General features: G+C 49.7%; 1 protein-coding gene across 4 annotated transcripts in view; it reads left to right on the forward strand.

The window, feature by feature from the left end:
• The window catches only part of Agap1 (ArfGAP with GTPase domain, ankyrin repeat and PH domain 1), a 428036-nt gene that overhangs the window by 78730 nt on the left and 327504 nt on the right, over positions 1-21802 (forward strand). The window lies entirely within an intron of this gene.

The raw sequence follows: 21802 nt of genomic DNA on the forward strand, positions 1-21802 counted from the left end.
CTTACAGTTGTTTACCAGTGTTGTAGACACAGTGCTGGGTGGAATTATGGTATGTTCCTTTCTGCTTGGAAGAACTTTCTAGACTATAAACAGTGTTGGGTCTGCAGAGAGGGCTGTAGAGCCTCTGATAATTGTTCACTAGTCAACCACCTTCCCTTGCCATGTGCACGTGGCTGTCACTCTGGCTTGGCACCCATCAATTCAGAACTCTGGCTGTAGATACCCAGATGTGCTGGCAGCTGCCGAACCGGCCGGCACCTGGTTGCATAGGGCAGGCAGCCTCTCTGAGACTTCATTGGCTAGAACGTGAACTGCTCTGTGTTGCAGGTCTGGTTCTTGAGTCCAGAAGGAGCCATATTAACAGTACCTTGTGCATCAGAATGAGCCCTGTACCTGATGATGGAATCTAAAGCCAGTCCTGATAGAAGCTGTTAAGAGCACCATAGAGTTTCAAAAAGCAACACTTCTTGTGCTGAAGTAGACTTGGCTACCCACCTGGCCTCACCTGACTGAGGCTGGGGACAGAAGCCACTGCTCTTGTTTCCCATGGATGAAAGGACTGGGTGACCTTGGGGGAGAGATGTTTTCCTTGAACTATGCACACAGTGTGTTTGGGAGAAACAGCATGTAGATATTATCTCCCCTTTAAAGAAGTCTAAAGTCCTAATAAAACCTCAAAGAACATTCCCACAGAAGATTGTGGGGCCTGGGAACCCAGGCCTTCGCCAGCACAACACTCGGTCCACCACCCCGCCTCCTCGTGAGGCCCGCTTCAGCTGGCATACTGGGGAGTGTGGTTCAGAACAATAGTCAATAGTCAGGATTCTCTGTGTGGAAGTCTGAAGGCCACCTCGGGGACAGCATTTAGGAATGGTGGCAGAGGTGAGAGTGAGAACTCCCAGGCCCCATATTCCTGTTTTCTTTGAGGGTTTATTAGTATTTTAGACTTTCAAAGGCAAACATCTCTGAACATGTGCTAGCACTGGAACTGGTTCTTCTCAGTTCCTGCATCCCAGTGAGAAGATCTGTGTGGCTCGTCTCCATGTGCAGCTTCACAGATGCCCATCCAGTGTGGACCCTGATGCTGTGGGACGGCAGGGTGACTGTGTGAAGGAATCCACACGCTATTTGGTGGACTATGGAGTTCTGGCCTTACTCTTCACTTTGGGCTCCTCCATGGTACAGATCTTATTCTCCCTGGGTTGGAGACAGTGCTGAGGGCTGCTGCTGCCAGCTGGATTCCTGGCTAGATGCTCTAAAGTCCCATTGTGTCCCTGCCCCATGCCTGTTACTGTGATGGAGACACAGGCTTGGTGGAGGTTCTGTGGGTGGAGGACTCACTGGGTAGAGCTGTCCCAGGTCAGGCACTGGGAAGTGCCTTGTCGGTGACTAGGTCTGGAGTCCCATGGTGGAGGTGGAGATGGTGATCTGCCCTGCTTTGTGTTGGGCCAAGGTGCTTGCTTGCCTCTCTCTGTGTGGCTAGCCTTGCCTTCTGGGGATGGAGAGGATGCTGGGAGGTGATGCTACTTAGAGGAGTAACATAGTCAAGTGTCATCCAGTGGTCTGGACCTGGAGCATGGAAAATGGCTCTGGGGTTCTTGACTCCTTGATGTCCTGTTTTTCCTTGACTTCTGCCCAAAAGTTCATATTCTCATATTCATTCATTCATTCATTCATTCTCTCTCATTCATTCTCTCTCTCTCTGTGTGTGTGTGTGTGTGTGTGTGTGTGTGTGTGTGTGTTATATGTGCTCATGCCTTTCTTTCTATTGCTGTGACAGAACACCATAACCAAGGCAACTTAAAGAGGGTTTATTGTAGCTTATGGTTCTAGAGAGAGGAGTCCATAGCAGGGTGGAGGCAGGCATGGCAGCAGGAACAGGAAGCAGAGAGCACAAAGTGGAAATAGGGAGTGTCTTAGTTAAGGTTTTAACTGCCGTGAACAGACATCCTGACTAAGGCAAGTCTTATAAAAGACAACATCTAATTGGGGCTGGCTTACAGGTTCAGAGGTTCAGTCCATTATCATCAAGGTGGGAGCATGGCAGCATCCAGGCAGGCACGGTGCAGGAGGAGCTGAGAGTTCTCCATCTTTATCCGAAGGCTGTTATTAGTGGATTTTTTTTTTCTTCTTTTTTTTTTCGGAGCTGGGGACCGAACCCAGGGCCTTGCATTTGCTAGGCAAGCGCTCTACCACTGAGCTAAATCCCTAACCCCCGAAGGCTGTTATTAGAAGACTGACTTCCAGGCAGCTAGGGTGAGGGTCTAATAGCCCACACCCACAGTGACACACCTACTCCAATAAGGTCACACCTTCTAATAGTGCCACTCCCTGGGCCGAGCACCTACAACCCATCACAGGGAGGTTATATATGCTCTAAGCCCATAGCTAAGGATGCATTTCAGCCATCAAGGCTGAATCTCCCAAAACTGTACCACCAACTGGGGGCCAAATACATTGGGTGTCCTCTTGTGAATGGCTTTCTTTTTGGACACGCTCTCTGGATGAATCTGGAGCTCACCAGTTGCCAGACATACAAGTTGAAAAGAATCCTCCTGTTTCTGCCTTGCCGGTTCTGGGGTTAGACAGTCATGCCAGGTCTTCATGTCACTGTGGTATCTCAGGGTTTCTATTGCTGTGATCAAATACCATAACCAAAACAACTTGGGAGGAAAGTGTGTGTCTCGGGAAGTCAGGGCAGGAACTCAAGACAGGATTCAGTACAGAGGCCACAGAAGAGTGCTTCTTACCGGCTTGCTCCTCCTGGATTGCTCAGTGTGCTTTCTTCTGTCACCATATACCCTGGCCTTGGATTCCCACATGAGCTGGACTTCCCACAATCATCATCAGTCAAGAAGGTGCCTCACTGGCTTGCTGCTCTTACAGAGGCATTTCTCAATTGGATCTCTCTTCAGGTAGGTCTAGGTTTGTGTTGAGGTGACAAAAAACCAACCAGCACATGAAGTGAGCACTTTGCCCTCGTCACCTTCCCACTCCCCAGAGCAATTTTTTCTGATCCTGTGAACTCATGATAGGCCTTGCAGTCTGTTGTCGTCTGGGTGACGGGACAAAAACAACCCCATGAGGAAGGTTGAAGTTTGCAGTGCTCCGAAGCTCTTGTCCTAACCCAGGACCTGCTCTCTGCTCTCCGCATATTCCCTCAGCTACACACTCTACACGTGACAGTGACAGTCCCCAGCAGCAGAGCAGAGCACAGGGTCTGGAGGGAGAGCCCCGGGGAGCTGGGGAGTGGTGAGCTCTGCAGGGCAGTACTTTGTCACTTCCCAGGATGCCTCTCCATTTCCTTAGGCAGCTTGCTTTCCTGCTGGGCAGGAGGGTTTGTGCCTCATTGTGAGGGTACTGAGTGCTTGGTCACTCAAGAGAGAAGAAGTTGAAGGTGAAGTGAGCAGCGGCTTTGCAGGGGGAGCGCAAACAAGAAGCCATGTCCCAGGGCAGGGCAAGCCTGGGATGAAATCATGGAGAGCTGGAGAATAGCAGGAAGCTCCAGCAACAGGTGGGAAAATAGCCAGGCCGGCTGCGCCAGATTCAAGATTTATAGGAGTGGAAGTTGGTACTGGCTGGGGATGGGCCAGGCAGGGAAGTGACAGCAGCAGGCGGGCATTGAGGAGGCTGGCCCAGCTGCTCCTCAGTGACCTAACAGCCAGCAGCAAGTGTCTGCTTCTGCTTCTGACCGAGTTATCCAACCTAGATGTGGGGTGTGGGGGCTGTGTTGGTTCCTGTGGTGAAACACTGTGGCTGAGGCAACTTACAGAAGATTTGTTTGGACTTCTGGTCCCAGGGGTGGTGGTGTAAAAGCCCACCATTCTGTCTTCTGCATAGAGCAAAGTGGTAGGAGGCTTTACTTCACAAGTCCATTCCCAGTGAGGTGCTTCGTCCAAGCAAGGCTGCACCACCTCAACCTCAAACAGTACAGCAGCTGCTGAGGAAGTTATCAAATGGCCAGGGACACGGCCCTCCGTCCCAGTCTGCTGGGGTGGCCCGTCTCATACTGTCCTCATTTGGTCAGGGGAAACTTGCTTAGAGAGAGGGTCCTGTGTTTGGATTGATACAATCTGTGGAGCATTCCCACCCTTAAAGAGCTAAAGGTGCCTCCCTTTAGCAGGCGGGAGACAGCCAGGTGGGGAGAACAGCTGTCTGTTCGCCACAGCTGGGATGGGTCGCGTGTGCTCAGAGTCACAGGCCGCGACTGGTGAGTGGTTTCACGGGACTCCACGGCATCAGGGGAGGAGAGAGAAGGGTGGGGACCCGTGTAGAGGGACTGAAGATGTTACTCCTGGCTTTGTGTTGAATCAGGAAAGTGGAAGCTGGAAGTCGAGTTACCTGGCCACCTTAGAGTAATTTCCCTCCCCAGGGACAGTTGGACACTGTTGCAAGTGTGCTGAGTGATGTCATAGAAATTCAGCAACCGAAGCCTGTCTTCCTGGAGGGAGGCGGGGATGGGGTCTGGTGAGGGCTCTTCTGAATTTCTAGATGTCATCTTGCGGTGTCTGTACTTGGGAGGAAGGCAGGAGAGAGAGAGAGAGGGAGAGGTGTGGGGGTGGGGTGGGGGGAGACCAAGAGAAGGACAGCAAACTAGGGAGTGTGCTCTCAGTGCCTTGGTGTGTGTCATGAAGACACTAATCTTGTCATGGGGCTGCATCTTCATAGCTTCATCGAGTCCCCACAGCTCCTAAACACCTCTGTGAACTACTGCGTATTAGGGTTTCAGATCACTGCAGCCAGGACACGCAACCTCCCCCATTTTTTCTGAGTGACTTAACTTTGTTTTCATGCAGTGGGCTCCCTTGAAGTCTCCATTTGCTGGAGCTGAGTCTAGGTAGAGAAGAGGCACCTACAGTGGGGCTGCTGACAGCCCTGCCCCCATGCTCTCCTTCTGGTCCTTTCTGCTGACTCCCACGCTAGTCCTCCTCACTCCTGGGACTTGTGGCCTCCGTGGATATCGGCTCTCTTCTAGGTGTGGAACCTTCATCTGCCACTGTTCCTATGAGGATTCCGTCTTTTGACCTCAGCCCCACTTGCCACTTGCCACTTGCTGTGTTCCACACCCAGCTCCCAGCACTTCACTGTCTCCCAGACACCTTCCCAGGCTGGTGCTCCTGGGTTAGAGCCCATGTGACCCACGTAACACTCCGGAGGCAAGAAATTCCCGCTCCCGGATTGCAAACCTTGTGAGGGCAGGGTGAGTGGCGGACTGTATTAATGGCTCACCCCATCCTAGGTATTGCCGTAGTGAATGGGCACTCAGAAGTAGTCTCCCTGCAGCTGCATATCCACTCAGTCACCTGGGTGGTTCTTGTCCCCTTCACTCTGTGATTTACGGTGCCTGCACGTTTAGCTTCTTGCTGGGGTTGGCTGAGCCACATGTAGGTGTAGAGATGCCCTTTGTGCATTCTCTCAGCAAGGAGGCAGAGGGTGCTACCCTGGCGAGCAGGAGAGCAAGCCAGGTATGGAGAACAGTTGTCTCCGTTACAGTCCTGAGCATTCGCTGCGTCTAGATTTAGGGGAGATTTTTTTATTTCTTTGAGAAACATTCACGAGTTACATGTAGAACCTTACCTTTGTGGGATGTTCACATAAATACGTTTATATAGGAGGCAGAGACACCTCGCTGGCTGCCTCAGCTTGGGAACATCAGGCTGGGGTTCTATGACAGAAAGTGTAGCCGATGCCCTGCTTTGTGACACAACTTTTCTGGGCCAGCACCACATCCCAGGCTTCTGGTGAGAATGCAGGCTACGGGGTAGGCAGCCGGCCCTCAAAACTGATGTTAATAGTTATGTAAAAAATCATTTCCGCTGTGCAGCTTGCCATGTTCCTGGAGGATGATCAGACGGGTTAGCTCTCTTGGTTACTACCCAAGTGCAATTCCAAGGTTTTGTTTCCTAAATTGTCCTTTGTTCTCTAGTGGGTGTCTTCTACAGTGCAGCGTGGCAGTGGGCTCCCTGGGTGCGCAGTGGGCATGCTGGGTGGGAGGGAGACCCTTCTCGTGAGTCATAGGTCTAATCCCTGCAGGTTTCCTTAATTCACTGACTGACTCTCTTTGGGTAGCAAGGCAGAGCCCCTGGGCGGTGGCCCAGCTAAAGCAGGCCTAGGTGCCCCCTCACAGCATGTACCATGTGTGTGCAGTGGGCCAGGCCTGCGTAAATAATTCATGGCGGCCAGTAATGAGCTCTCAGGGGCTGGCATGCCTGGGCCCTCCCGATGATCTATGAATTGCTCTTTGTCTTTGTGTTTATTCAGACTGACAAATACACACTTAATAGCGGACAGGGACGGTGCTCAGGTGCTGAGGGCTGTGTGCAGTGTCGGGAGGTGAGTTCCCTTCACTCTTTAGCACCTACAGAGGCATGGAACCTGTGTGAGAAGGGTTGGACTCAGGTGGATACCTTCCAACCCGTGTACCCATGGCCAGGCAACACAAACCTCACCCAGGTTGGTATGTACACCGGGGTGCACACCTGACTATCAGCTGTCTTCCCGGCTGCCACAGTGTTCCTGCACACATACAGCCTAACAGCTCACAGCCCAGCGTCTTCTCTGTGTCACACTGTAACCTTTGATCTTCCACATCTGATCATGGCCTCCCATCTTCTGATAGGAGGTAGAATCGGCTTCCCAAGGCAGGAGTTAATATAAATTGTAATAAAGTGGTTAAGTACTTAGTCCTTTAAAAAAAATGTATTTATTTTGTTTTATGTGTATGGGTGTTTTGCCTGTGCCTTTGTCTCTGTGCTGCCTGGCAGGTGCTGGAGGAGGCCAGAAGAAGGCTTTGGAGCTGGATGTGAGCCACTATGTGTGTGCTGGGGACTGAACCCAGGTCCTTGAACACCAGTGCTCTTAACTGCTGAATATCTTTCTAGCTCCGTTCTGAGCTTTACGAAGCGGACAGTCCTGGAGATTTGAAGGCCTTCTAACCTGGCAGCTTATTTTCATAAGCGGGTTCTAACGTGTAACCTATACTTGTGTGCCTGAAATGTGCATGTATTACACCTCCCCGTGCACCTCCCTCTACCCTAAGACCTCCCAGCTTCCTAATGAGTAGGGACAGCCCGTCCAAAAAGGGACAGGATACCGTCTTCCTCCTAAGGGGTTGCAAGCCAGGGGGAAAGGCTCAAGTAAATCCTCATTCTTGACCCTAGACAACCCCTTCCTGTTCTCCCTAAATAAGGCTGACAATTGGCGGAGAGGGTGAGAAGAGAGGCACACCGCCTCCATCGCCTCCATCCCCACTGCTTTCTCCAGGTGTGGACTGATAGATTACAGGGGAGCCAGGAATAAACTGGTAATTACTCACATACTCCTCTGTGAGTGGCCTAATTGGTGCAGCCCTCCCTATAGGGCCCTGGTCCTCTGCAATTAACAGTGAATTAGCATACAGCAGTGCTGGGCCCCTGCAGGGAGCCTTGCCCACCTCCTGCTGGGGAGCGGACCAGTGGAGCCAGAATGGCACCTGGGTAGCAGGATTCATTGTTAGCCAGGAATGTGATGGATCTTTGGGGTGTGCTTCTGTGTCTTTCTTCTGCCAGATAATTACAAACACATCTTAGTCCCTCTCACCCATTGTCAGACGCTTACTGAGCGAGTGTGCGAGGCATCCTCCCAGGCTGCTGAGCAGCAGCAAGAGCGATCTTTGACAAGGCAGTGCTTGAAGCATAGACGTTGGCCAGGGTCACGCCAGTGATAGTAAAGTGATCAGTGTGACCTGGGGTCTGGTCAGTCCTTGCTGGATGGCGGACATTGTTAAGTCAGCTGCTGCTTGCTCAGGCTTTAGTGGGAGGAGAATGTGCCAGAGTTCTGTGGTGGGAGAGGTGTATGGGGGAACAGGAAGAAGGCTACGGAGGCTCAGATAGGACAAAGTGTGAAGGGGCAGGCTTTCATGTTTAGCCTGCCTCAGTGGAACATCTCTGCAGCATTTCTGTCATGAACTCTCTTTTCAGTGTCTGTAGTTCAGATTGTCCCCGCCTCAGCGCAGAGTAGCTTGGGAATTGGGGTATGCACACCTCTCACAATGCTAAATGACATCACGGTTCTTTAGAGCAAAGAGGACCGCTCATCTTTGCCTGTCCATGTTAGACCAGGGTGCGGGGAGGGGCAGTAAGTATGTTTTTCTGGTTACCAGTCACTTATCTTGAAGGCTTCCTGCATTGGAGCTCAAAGTTGTGTTGTGTGTGTCCTGTTGTCTGTCTGTCTCTGCGTGTGTCTGTACGTGTATTTGTGTATCTGTGTCTGACTCCATTTGTGTATCTGTCTGTGTGCATGTCTGTCTGTCTGTCTATCTGTCTGTCTGTTTCTATTTGTGAGTCATATTCCAGCACAGTCTGTTCCCTTGGCTTCAGTAATCCTGAATCCAAGTAGCCCAGTCCAAGTCGCCCTCTGCCCAGGGCTCCGGCTGAGTGACGACTGCCCCTGAGGGGTGGCTCCTCCGTTTCCCTGCTGCTAATGAATAGCAATTGGTGATGGTCTTCCTCTCTAATGGCCAGAAGGGCTCACAGAGTTAGTCCTGGTCACCTCCCCTGGTCTCCACAGCTGTCGTTGATTCTTTCAAGGTCACAGGCTGGGAGTGGGAGACCTTGGTCTCCTAGAGCATAGTGCCCAGCCCCCCTCCATCCCTGTCTGTTCCCCTGGACAGCAGCACACCTTCACTGCCCATGTCGGGATGGTCTTCAGTGAAGGCCCGGCTAGATGACTACATCTTTCCACACACCCGGAAAGGTGCTCTCCAAAGCTGCAGTCTCTGAAGCATCTGGCAGAGGTCTTGTTGCACATGCTCACATCTGTCTGCAGACATGAATTCAGTGTGTGCTTGGTGGTGTTCTCATTGCTCGGCTATTGTTAACCATTTTTTATGTCAAGAGAAAGTTCATACGGAGGGTCAGCTGTCTTCTGTTTGCTACCTCACGGGACAGCTATGTGGTCTGCCTCTGGGGAGCTGGGCTGTTTCAAAACTGGGTCAGATCATTGTTTATCTTTGTTTTGCTTTGGTCTATACCAAAGACAGAATTCTTTCCTTAAAAAAGAGCCTCCCTGAGTGCTCGTATGTTTTTGGGGTAGACATCAAAGGCAGTATAAAAAAGACTTTTGCTTTGACAGTATCCAAATGATTGAATAATTTTTGGCTCTCACAAACACTGTAAGCAAAATTAAAGGGCAAACATGAAGTATTTACAGCATATGACTAGGAATGGTCTTTCATATGTAAACAGTTTTTACAAAACAATGAGAAAAATTCCACAACAAAAGAAAATGGTCATAGAATCCATGAAAGAAGAAATGCATGGTCAAATAAGATGTAAATATATTTGGTTCTGTTAGAGAACAATTAAAATGATGGGCTGACATTTTAGTACGAAAACTAAAATCCTGAACCAGTTGAGTTCATGGAACAAGTTCGCAGAAATGTTTCCTTTTTATGACGTATGGAAAGGAGAGTGGTATAAATGTACAGAGAAGAATATATCACACAATCAAAAACCTTAAAAATATTTGGAACTTCTGCCTGGATTAGCCTCACTCCAGCTTAATCCAGTCTTCCAATAGGACATCTGTGTGACTGGAGAGAGGATCCTGGAGGCTGATGCTTCAGCCCCATCTGTGATCTCTTGCTGCCCAATTGGACTTTTCTTTTTAATACATGTATTTATTTATATAAACCAATTTGGCCTAGAATCTTCATTTTCCTTGGGTTACAGGCATCCAACACTACTCCTGGCTGACTTAGACTGTTAATGAGTGTTTTTGCCCCAAACAGATGTGGGAAAAGTGAATAGTCAGGAAGGAATCCTGAGGGTGATTGTGAAGTTCACTTGTAGCTTAATGAAAGCTCTGGGAAGACGTCCTCACATTGCATCATTGCGGGGCAGGTGGGGATGAGGGGTGTTGCGTAATGCGAATGCCATTATCTGTGTCCCCAGAGGTGCTCAGAAGTGAACAAATGGGAATCTTTAATTTTCTTAAGTTTGACTGAGTAGTAAAGCTGGAGTCTTGGCTACTCTCCGGAGACTGGGCAGGGCTCGCATCTGATGAGTTTGCAGGGAAGAGAGAAATGCTGGCTTTTGTTTTTGGCACACTGAAGTGACCTAGCCATGGGGTTGTGATTTCTTTTTCTTTTCCTTTTCCTTTTCCTTTTCTTTTTTTAAGGCTTAATTATGATATAGGAAATCCGATTCCTAAAATAGATGTGTGTGTGTGTGTGTGTGTGTGTGTGTGTGTGTGTGTGTGTGTGTGTGTGTGCTCTTTTTAAGTCAGTTTTTAAGTCAGTTGAAATTGTTCTGCTGGTGCTCTGGTAACTCTGGGCGTCCGGGAGTTGGTGAACAACTGTCCTGGGTCTTGTGCTCCTGCTGCCTGTATGTCTGTCTAGATGTTTGGTGGCAGTGAGGCCTCCCCTCAGCAGTTGGCTTTGAAACCCTTGGAGACCAGACTGCTCATTCAGTGAGAGCATTGTATAGTTGGGAAATGCATATTCCCTTATTTTTAAAGTATTTATGTATATGCCTGTGCACTGTGTGTGTGCAGGAGTTGGTGAAGGTGAGGAGAGGCACTGGATCCCTTGGGACTGGAGTTACAGAAGCTTGTGAGATGCCACATGGGTGCTGAGAACCAAACCTGGGTCCTCTTCATGTCTAAGCCATGCCCCTCCGCCTGCATACTTTTATTTTTTTATTTTTCGATACTTAGGTTGGGAGCCCGAGTCTCACTTGTTTGGGATAGAATTGGGAGGGGTATGGATTATAAATTATAAATAGTGCCGCATGAGGGACCCACCAAGAGTGGGATGTCACTGGTTTCACAACACCGACATTGGGTGGTATTGTTTTTGGTTTTATTTATTTGTTTTTTATTTTGAGGATGTATGGTCCTGACCTTGGATGCATGCTATCTTTGTATGGACACACACTGTCACAGTGGCAGAGAGAGTCTGTCTACCAAGTCCCCAGTCACCACAGTGTTGGGAGCCTGTTCTCCTGGGCCCAGACAGGGATATTTTGTCCAGTGTTTTCGGTATCATTGTTGTTGAAGTGGAGAGAGTCTAGTGGGCTTGTGGGTGATTTGGGGAGCTGTTGGCTTTTGTGGCTCCACCTTCTGTGCCTGCCATCATGGATAGGTTCTGGGGGCAGAGCGCATCTGCCTCTGGTTTCTTAACTCCTCGTTGGATTTTGGATCTCAGATCTGACCTTTCACTGGGCTTTCCTTTCCTAAACTTTATACTGCTCCAGACCCGTTTTCCCACTGGTGAGTGGTTTCCAGTGCCATGGTGGCTCCGCTGTCCCAGGATTCTTCACATTGTCACAGGGCTCAGGTGTCCACTTTGGGTTGGAGCTTCGACACATAGGCTATTCTCATTGGTTGCGACCAGGGCTTTTCTGTATCCCTGTAGGATGAGTAGAATGCCTGCGGTTTCCTGAGCCTGTGCTTGCCTTTGCAGGCTTGGCTCTCTGTGGTGGCTTGTTCTGGACCTGGTTCTTCTGTCCTTACCCTTGGGACCTTTCTGTCACCATGAAGCTCTGCTGTGCTGGTGTCACTGGTCTTTTGCCCCTCCCCCGTCCCTTCTAGGAATCTGTTCTCTGCTGTTAGGTGTGGCAGACACATGTCCACTGGTTAACAGTCATGGATTTTCAGCCTCAGGTTGAAAACCTCCCTCCCTGAATTGGTGCTCAACAAGTACAGGTCATCAATTGGCTCTTGTCACTACTCTCTATGCAGTAACCGAAGAGGCCGGTGTGGCCTGTCATTGGGCTCACTAAATCTTCTCTGATCAGCTAGTGCACAGCTAAAGCTGGTTGAGCCCTACTGTGTGTTTGCTGGGCCTGAGCATTGGCCTGTACCCACCCCGCTCTGCAGGGAGGGTCCCTGAGTGACAGTCTGCTTTTCTCCGCACTCATGCCCTTGGTAGTCACCGGAGGCAGCATATGATGGTCCTATCTCTTCTGAGCGTGCTTCAGAGAAGAGGAGTAGAGCACGAGGTCGAGGTCTTGGTGGCCCATGACCTCTGCTCCTGCCCATCTTCACTCACACTCAGAGGGACACAGGAGGGGGGCAGGTCAGCACAGTGGCCACTGCTGCATCTGGCTATTCGGAAGGTGTCAGAAGCCAGCTGGATATCCTTGGGGAGGGCACGCTGGCAGCTCCTTTTCCTGTCAGTTGCCTCATGTTCTCCAACGCTATGGTTATGATATTTCTGAACAAATGTGGCTTTCCTCTCTCTCGGAACTGTCAGCGCAGCTGCCGAAACAGTTCTGAACACCAGGGCGGGCGTGCTGCCCTGGGGGTTTGGGCCCTTCCTGCAGGCTGACCTCCTTGCCTGTTGATGGAGCCTATTGGGAACAACAAAGCCATCTCCAGGCATCAGCTTACGCCGGGAGAGTCGTGCCTCCCTGTGCAAACATTAGCAAAACATTTGGGGATGGAAAATCAGTTAATTGGGAAATGGCGGGTTCTGAGACTGCTTGTTCTGCGCCGAGCGAGCGGCTGCTGCCTCTGCTGCCTCAGGGTTTCAGGACGGCCTGAGCCAGCTCGTCTAGTCCAAGGACATGTGTTTCAGCCACTACCTTGTCTGTCCCTGTTGCTGGGTCCTCCCAGGGTGGCTTTCAGGCCAGCTGCTCCTGCCAGTGGAACCAGGAGGGATGGAGGATGTGGAGCGTGAGATAAAGCTACTGTGTATGGTTCCCTTTGGAGCTTCGAAAGCCTCGATCTTACATGTTTTCTGGGTGGATGCTGCCACATCTCTGCCTTCAGCCTCCCATCATTAGTTTCCTATCAGACTTTCTTTTCTTAGCATTATGGTTTTTTTCTGTATTTACAGAACACCCAGTATCAATAACATATCAGAAGGTCATATTTAATGAGGTGTACTCTGTGTTTATGTTTCAAAGCATTCCACTCTACACTGTCTCACTACCATGTTAGGTCATACCACGTGTCTGTAAGCCATCCTGGGGGACTGGGCACTGCTAACTGCTAAGGAGAGGAAAACGGAAGTGTGGCCATGCTCCCAGGTATATTCCAGCTTACCTGGTGACCAGACGTCAGCTTCTGCCATTTATCATCTAGTGTGCATGCGTGCGTGCGTACGTATGTACGTGTACTCATGTCACACAACTGCAGTCTACTGTGCACTTTCCCATTGGAAATGATTAGATTTTAGGACTCATTTATTGCTGATACCGGAAATAGTTATACTTGATAATTTTCCTCAGTGATTTGGATGTTGTTTTTGAGTTTTGGCCAAGGGAAAATGGGAGTCGGGTTGGAATGAGAGACATATGTCCTGGAATCTTCTTCACTGGAGGGAGGAAGAGGATTGCCAAGAAAGGAAGTGGTGTGGGAGTGGGAAGAAGGGTTGAGATAATGGAGGGGCTAGTGTCCCTAGCTGATGTGAAGAAGAGGGTCCTGGCCCTCTCCTGGCTTCCCTGGCACATTCTTTACTGGGCTAGGCAGGTGCAGGTCCAGTAGGACACAGGAGCAAAGACTCTTCCCTTCCCCCAAGTGTTGCAGTTGATTGGTGAGTAGGAAACAGACCCAGGGTCCAGCATATGTGGGTCAACCACCATGTCGGGAACTACTGCCCCGTGGTGTCTGTGGGTCTTCTTCTGAAGAGCAGGGAGCCTCTGTTGGAGCAGAAAGTGCCACACCTTGTCACTGTCATGCATACGACTGGTGTCCTCAGGAAAGAGTACCAGCAGTATCCTCAGATGGGCAAAGGGAGTGTAGGCACAGTGGTGAGACCGAAAGAAGGGACTTGCCACTTCCAGGGCACTTGCTTGGCAGAAAGTAAGCTGAATGGAAGGGCTCACCGAAGAGGAGTGGGTGATGTTGTGTTGCTCAGGGAGGAAAGAGGAAGCTGGGATCTTCAAAGGAAGGTGGACAGGACTGCTGGGTCCTCGGATGACCTGGGGAAATGGAGTGCCTTGACCTGTCTTAGATACAACATGATGAGCTGTGTGGAGGATGAAGAAGGCAGTGAGCTGTTGGGATGAATCTTGGTCAGGGAGGAGAGTAGGACAGAGGCACACAGGCTGGCAGTGTGTCCAGTTTACATGGGGACCATGTAGGGCTTTTAAGAGTAGAAACAATTGATTGTCTGACATGGCTGACTTCAAGAGTGACCCTTACTCGAGAGAGTTTTATGCCTTGTTAAAACAAGATAGCAACTGCATCACTCCCGGTCAGTGACCTTTTCGCATTTCATTTTTCTGGCCGTATGGTCATGGCATGAGCTTGAAACTTCAAAATATAGTTGTATGGAAAATATTTCTGCCAAACAAAACAGATATTGAAGAGAAAGTTATTTTTTTTAGAAGCCCACAGGCTTATCACATAGTCCTTGTATTTTTTTTTCCTGGTGGGATTCCTCCCCCACATTTCTCTGTACATCGTTTGAAAAGATGTTCAAGATAGGGTTTCGTAGTCTTACGCCATAAACATTTTCCCATAGTGCATTGTGGGAAGTCCATGCTGTCTGTAGATCATATGTGATACAGAATTAGGGGTTGGTTTCCGGAGTAAGGGGTGATTTCTGCTGCAGGTCTTGTGGAAGGCGCCGGTGCTCATTTACTGCTGTCCTCAGCTGCTCTCATCGCCTTCGTCCTTCTCGGAATGCGACCATCATTCCTTGTGGTGCCATGGCAACGCTCAGCCCAGCAGCCTCCTCCTAATTATTTGAACGAGGTCTGTGTGTTGGCCCTGCTGTTTGGGGTCTGCATAATGTATGAATGCGGAGTGACAGGGAGCCACAGCCTGATCAAAACAAAGAGCTGCCTCTTCCTGGTGGGCAGATTGCAGAAACATATTGCCAACCACCCTCCCCTAACTGCGAATCCTGTCGTAAAATGTGTCTTTAGCCTGTCAAGAAATATTTTGACAGGTCCACAGTGACACTCCTTCGTATGCAAATCCGTCAGTGATGCCCAGGCAAGAAGCTCAATGGAAATCCACAGGACTTAGAGACTGGCAACATCGGGGTTCACCAGCCCTGCAAGTAAACACGTGGAAACTGTCTCCTTCTAAACGTAAATAGACAGGGCCTGCGGCGATGGCAGTGTTGCCAGATCCCAGGGGAATCCAGGGTGTGCCTGGGGGCTTGGAAAGACTGCTGTCACAGAGGTACACAGAAGTTCACACATTAAACACAAGGGTGAGACACTGGGCACGGATGAGTAGGTGTGTACAACAGCAGAGAGAAGCTAGGTGGAATGGGGGCCAGGGAAGGAGGCTGCAGACATGGCTGGGGAAGTGAGGACTGAGCCAAGGACCACACTGAGCGTTGATGTCTGCCCTGACCAGTCTGTCCTCTGAAGATCAGACTGGCAAGGTCCCTTGTCGTGAGGGTGCTCTCTTCAGAGGATTTGTCTTACCCACGCTTCCTTTCTGTGATGCTGCTGCCTGAGAGTGCCAGCAGCCCCAAGGGCTGTCCATAAAGCTCCTGGGCCCTGTCTCCTGGCCTTGACCTCAGTGTGTGTCTGGAGAGGTCACTGAACCGCTCTGTGCTAGGAGTCTCTGGCTGGAAAGTGGGTTAATAATTCTTGCTTGGCTAGGGTAGTCTGAGGGAGAGCGTGGTACCCAGGTACAAACGAGCTTACTAGCCAGCATCACCGAGCTGCTAAGTGTGGCTGCTTCATCTTCTTTCTGCTTCACTGGATCAGATGGAGGAAGGATGGTAGGTAACAGACATAGGAAAGCAAGGAGCTCTAAAGTTTGTTAGTCTTCAGAAACGCACCCTTTCTTCCTTCCCCTGGCCCCTCAGCCAGCATAGGCTCATGGAACACGGTTTAAACACAATTGGTTAGCATTTAAGAAAGAAGACAGAGAGGAGCATACCCTGGTTTTATTTTAGGGAGAGTCTACTTAGTAAGTGATTTTTCTAGGCAGACCCCATCCTTCAGCAGAGCTGAGCAGTGGGGTGCCCTGGTTGTTGAGAAGTGTCCCTGTGTGGGGTGCAGTGTCTTGCAGAATGGAGTCAGGTAGCTCTAGGAAGGACAGGGGCTTGCTCTCCAGTCCTTTGAAAGCTGCTCTCTCATCCCTCAGTTCTGTTTTGTTTTGGTGTCTGCTTCAGGAAGGGCATCTCCTTCTTGGGTTTTTGCAGGATTCTGATAATGTGTCAAGTGTCAGGGCGGGTGTGTGTGTGGGGGGTGATGGTACTAAATATGGCTGCACTTTCAGTGTATTTGAGGCATCACTGTGCTCAAAGAAGGTACACTGAGGCGGAAGCTTTACAGTGTTGGACATGACTGTGGTAGGGAAAGGCAAAAGCTGCCACATGTTGGGGATATCGAAACCAAAAGATTGCAGAAGCTTCCCTTCCTGAGGCCTTGGCATCTATCATGCCTGGCCCTCTCCTTGTCAGCGTGTAGAGTCAGCAGGCTGGGTTCTCACTTTTCCAGGCTTGAAGGTAACTCAGCTGGACCCCATCCTCACGTCACCAACTTGCTGGGTTTGTGTTCTGCCTAAATACTTTACACCACTAACATCTGGTACCTCAGAAATGTGATTTTCAGAATGGAAATAGTGTCTCCTTAGATGTGATTCATTAGAGGGAGGTCACCCCGTTATCCATGGATTGGTGTCCTTATTTTAGAAAGGTCACAGACATAGGTGCAGGTGTCAGGTGAAAATGAAGACAGAAGTTGGGATGTTGTGCCTACCAGGTGTTGAATGTCACAGCTTGCTACAAAAATAACCAGAGCTGGACCTGGGGCAGGTTCTGTCTCATTACCCTCAGAAGGGCTGTGGGAGCATGCCTCTCTGTTTGGTAAGCTTCTTAGATTGTAGCGTGTTGTCATATCTGCCTAAGGCCACTGAGATTACGCATCACACCTTGATTCTGCACATTTGTACATGGTGGTTACCGAGTCCACATCCTTTTCCACTAAGGGTAAGCCATAGTCTTCAAGCTTCTGTGACAGTTTGCCAGCACCCCATGAGAATGTAAAATGTAGTTGTGATTTTCAGGGAAAAGTTCTAGGCCAGAGGGCAGTGTATATCCGACTACTCTAAGTAGGAAGAGGAAGTGTCTTCTCACATGGGGAAACGGGTAGAGAGGTTATCTTAGGCAACCTGAGAGAGGCCAGACTCAGCCAGGGATTATTCCGAACCCTGAGCCATGCATGTGACTACGCAGAAGAAATTCTGAGCTTGCCACACAACCGATTGCTGATGTCTGGGGACAGAAGATGATGTCCCCGCTGAGAGAACAAGGTCACCATCTTTCTACCTTCATGCTCTGCTCTTCCACCCCGTGGATTGGGCAGTGTTCGTCTGTGTTTGAGCTGCTTTGCTCAGTGTGCTGGTCCAAATGCTGCCTCTTCCCCGGGCATCTTTGAGGATATGCCTAGAAGTCATGTTTTATAGCAGCATCCCTTGACCCATTCAGGTCGATGCATAAATTCACCCTCCCAGGTGTGGCGCGCACGCATACACACACACACACACACACACACACACACACACACACACACCCCTACCTCCCACATTAAACAAAATGAAGTTTCGAAAACTTAAAAAATAATGGTGAGTTCTGGGCCGGCCAAGAGTGTACACTGAGACTTGATCTCAAAACAATTTTTTTTTCTCAAGAAAATTCTGGAATATAAAGTGGTCACATCCCAATACATATGACATGACACCAGTTGTAGGGAGAGACTTGCTCTCTCTCCTCCTCCCCTGTCCCCTCTCTGGGTATGAGTGTGTCCACTCAGAAATCTGAGTGGCAGGGCAGCTGAGCCACCCAGCCACCTCTGTGGAAGGAACTGGTAACAGCTGGAATGGTGGTAAGAGCGAATGTGCTGTGAGTAGTGTCTCTAGAATGTTCTGAAACACTAACCAAAGCAAGGAAGAAAGTTGGAATGTGCTCCCTAAAACATTGGTAGAAAATGTCAATTTACTTTGATAAGAATTAAGGTAGGCTGGTGACATGGTTTGAATAGGTTTGGCTGCCATAGACTGCTGTGTTTGAATGTTTGGCCCAATGGGAGTGGCACTATTAGGAGGTGTGGCCTTGTTGGAGGAAGTGTGTCATTTTAGGGGTAGACGTTGAAGTCTCCTATGCTCAACCTATGCTCAGTAACACAGTCTCCTCTTTGCTCTGTGTGGATCAACATGTAGAACTTACCTCCTTCTCCAGCTCCTTGTCTGCCTGCACACTGCCATTTTCCCCATCAAGATGATAAAGGACCAAACCTCTGAAACTGAAAGCCAGCCCCAATTAAATGCTTTCGTTGTAAGAGTTGCCTTGGTCATGGTGTCTCTTCACAGCATTGAAACTCAAAGACAGCTATTAAGATGCTTGCTGGTGACTTGAGTTCAATCTGCTGAGCATGTATAAAAGAGGACATGTATAAAAATCTGAATTTTGCGTGTATGTTGTGTGCTGCAAGCAAACACACATGTATAAACACATGTGAATACATGTGTGCATGCATGCAAACATTTAAACAAGATGTAAGTAAGACAAATTAACAAACAGTAGGTTGAATATATAAAACACACAATATTAAAAAACAAACTTCAAACCCTTCCAAACCAATGTAGCTGTCCAGAAAAGGGCAGGGGAGAGAGCGCTGTATTAGCAGGGGAGAGCATTCTTAGTTGTTGGCTTTGGGGAAGAGAGCATAGTGATGGGGTCCAGTGATTGCTCTGCTTTCTCAGTGGAGGGCAGGTTGGGAAAGCAGAGGCTACAAGAGGAGGAAAAGAAGCTGTCAACGAAATGAGAGAGACGGCCCTGGCATCAGCTTTCAGCTTTGGCACAGTCCACACTCTTATTTCAGGCAGTTCTCTGTTGTGGGGTGCCCTGAAAAGTGGACAGAGCTTGTTAGCATCCTTTATGGCATTAGCACCCTTCTAATCCTAATGACAAGCCAGGCCAGGTATCTTCTTGGGGGCAATACATGTGTTGAGAACCATGACCTAAGGTGACTCACCAGGGCCGGGGAACTGAGAACACTCTGACTTCTGACTGAATGGCCGCTATCAAGGATACTGGAAGACAGGACTTCAAAGGGGTCAGCCAGCCGTGATGCTGAGAGCCTTCTGCAGATATGTAGGATGCAGCAGGGTAAAGATAAGCTTGAGGGAACTTAGAGTTGAGCACTTCATCCACATAAGGTTGGGAAGAAGCCACGGGCTGGATGAAGTCATCCGTTGTGGCTGTGCGGCCAGAGAGTTCATGGCCTGGGGTAGGACCTGGGGAATCCCAGACTTTTCAGGGTGGATAGAGGAGGAAAAATGTAGAAAGGGAGTTTGTTTCTCTTGGTTGCTGTTGCCTGGCAACTCTGGCCAGAGGTGGGAGGAGAATGGGAGGAGGAAGATGTTCAAGACCAGATGTGGAAGCCTGGGTAGGTGATGACCTTATAGGGGGTGAAGCTTCTCCCTCTTCCCTGTCACCTTTATCACATCTGGGTCTGTGTAAGATGTATGCTTGCTGGACTTGCTACACATATTCTGTCAGGCCAAACTCCACGCACTCCGTTCTATGAGCCGGATGTCACATTTTGCTTCTAAGGGATGAGAGGAAACCATATGGCTCAGCTGCCCTAGATCTTTGTCCTTGGATTATTTGCAAGGGCCTCAGGGGACCAAGAACAGACAGTCTCCTCTTCATAGTGTATCTGTCCATGTATGGCTCTGAGACCCACGAGGGATGCTCCTAGCCGTCTAGGGTCTTGTGAGTCCTCCGCTCTTGGGTGTGGATGGGTGCGTAGTGATTTGTTCGCAGCCTCTTTTTTCTCTTCCCGTGGGTAGAATACCCATCACTGAGTTCTCCATCCCTGGTTGAGGGTTGCAGTTGCAGAGGGCCAAGTCTCCACAGGGTTTCACACTGCCCTCCCTAGTTCCCAGATAGAGATCACAACGAGTTGGATGGGCCTGAGACGCTAGCAGTGTCTGCGCTCTGACTCACACCGACCCAGCTCCTGACACCCTAGGCCCTACCACAGTCAGAAGACAGTGATCAGCAATGGTCACGATAGCTCAGGCCAGGAGGGAAGGTGTCATTTCACACACCTGCTCCTCAACTCAAGGGTCTGACTGTTAGGACATAGAAGGGCTATTCCAGAGGAGGACTGAACTCTACCTCACCTCCTAGTTCCTAGACTCCCAACTCAGAACTGGGAACAAGGAAACCCTAAAATTCAGAATGCCATCGCCCCCACCATGGGGCTGGTTTAATTAGAGAGTAAGACGGAGTTGCATTTCCTGGTTGTTTACCACAGGGCATGTGTAAGGCTGAGTCTGTAATTAAATCGTCTAGCTGGGAGGAACTGCAGGAGAAACATGTGTGGGACAGACTGGCCTCTCTTCTCTGCCCGTTTATCCACTCCTGTTACCTGCCACCTTCTTAGTCTCCTACGGTCTTGTTAACAGTGTCCTGGAGCAAATTCTGAAGCCTCGTGCAGACAAGCCTTCGGCCTTCCCTCTAGGAAGATGCAGGTTTGGATTAGGACCCGTGCTCCAGTCTGCTTGGGTTGGGTGAGGTGAGCTTCACGGCACTGTTCTCCAGATTAGTAACAACGGATGCTGCGTCTTCTGCAGACCTGCCACCCACATCGCCTGCAGGAGCCTTCTTTTCTTCAGAAATGTCATTCTGGTTAAGATCGGAGGTCTTCCAGGAGCCGTCTGAAGAAGCTGCTCTGCCTCCCGTCTGCCGGCAGAGACACACACACACCTGCGCATTCTCCGAAGAGAGGGATGATGGGAGTTTAGAATACCGGACAAGACACTCAGTGTTTATAAACTCAGGGGCACAGATCTGAGCAGAAGTATATGTAGGCTCCCATAATGTGAATTCCTTTTCTTAGTGTGTCATGATTGTGTTTTAGGGAAGCTTGGGGTTAGAAACTAAATAACTCCACCCACCCCACCCCCTTTTTTGGGTAGAATGGCTTCCTAGCATTCCTGGGAGTAACTCAAGCTGCACTTTGGTAAATGTCAAAAAGCTGGAGGTTCAGGGCGGTGTATGTCGGCCTGCCTGTGTCTGCCGGCTGTTTTCCTGGCCCCCGGCTTCTGTCTTTCTCCAGATCTTTACTTCGTCTCTAGAATACTTTCAGGGACAGCACCCCCTCAACTTAAAACAAAACAAAACAAAACAAAAACCAAAAACCGTACTTTCTCAGAGATACCCTTATTGCTGTGTGTGTCACCGTGTGATTCTGAACTGACCCCAGGTCACTTTATGTGTTATTCTTTCCCTGTCATCTTTATTTTTCCCCATGTGTGTCAACAGTGAGTGCGTTTTGGAAATTGCTGTTCATGTTTTTATGCTACTTTTGTCCTGGCAACGATGCTTTGAACCTTGTAACAGGTGTCCTGCCACTCGCCTGTCTCCATGCCCTTAGCCTCTGCGCTGCACTGTGTAGGCTGCCCTTTTCTGTTGGTATCTTCCTATAGCTTGTGTTTTTACACAGCACGAAGTATCAGCGGCAGTTCCTGGGTTCAGGACTGTGCGTGCTCTTTCGTAGAGGGTCGTCAAAGGCTGCCTGCTCACTTAAAACACAGCCTGCTGGGCTTTAGGGGTTTTGTCTTGTGTGTCTTACTGAGGTTTTACATAAGTCTGCTACCTTCCCTGGGAAGGGCATACAAAGAGACCCAAGGCAAAGGCCTTCTGCCCTCTACCCTGTTCTCCAGCATTTCAGGGTGTGACACTGGCAAGGCAGGCCTGGCTTTAGGGACATGGTGAGGCCTCTGCCCAGAAGGACTGTCCTTGCAGGTCCAGGACAGTTTCTCTTCAGCAGCAGCAGCAGCGGCGGCCGCGGCGGCCCTAGATAAGGGTTTGTTTGGTACTTGGTTTGGTAGA

Source organism: Rattus rattus, chromosome 4 (assembly GCF_011064425.1).
Source record: "Rattus rattus isolate New Zealand chromosome 4, Rrattus_CSIRO_v1, whole genome shotgun sequence".
In the NCBI taxonomy this organism is placed as follows: Eukaryota; Metazoa; Chordata; class Mammalia; order Rodentia; family Muridae; genus Rattus; species Rattus rattus.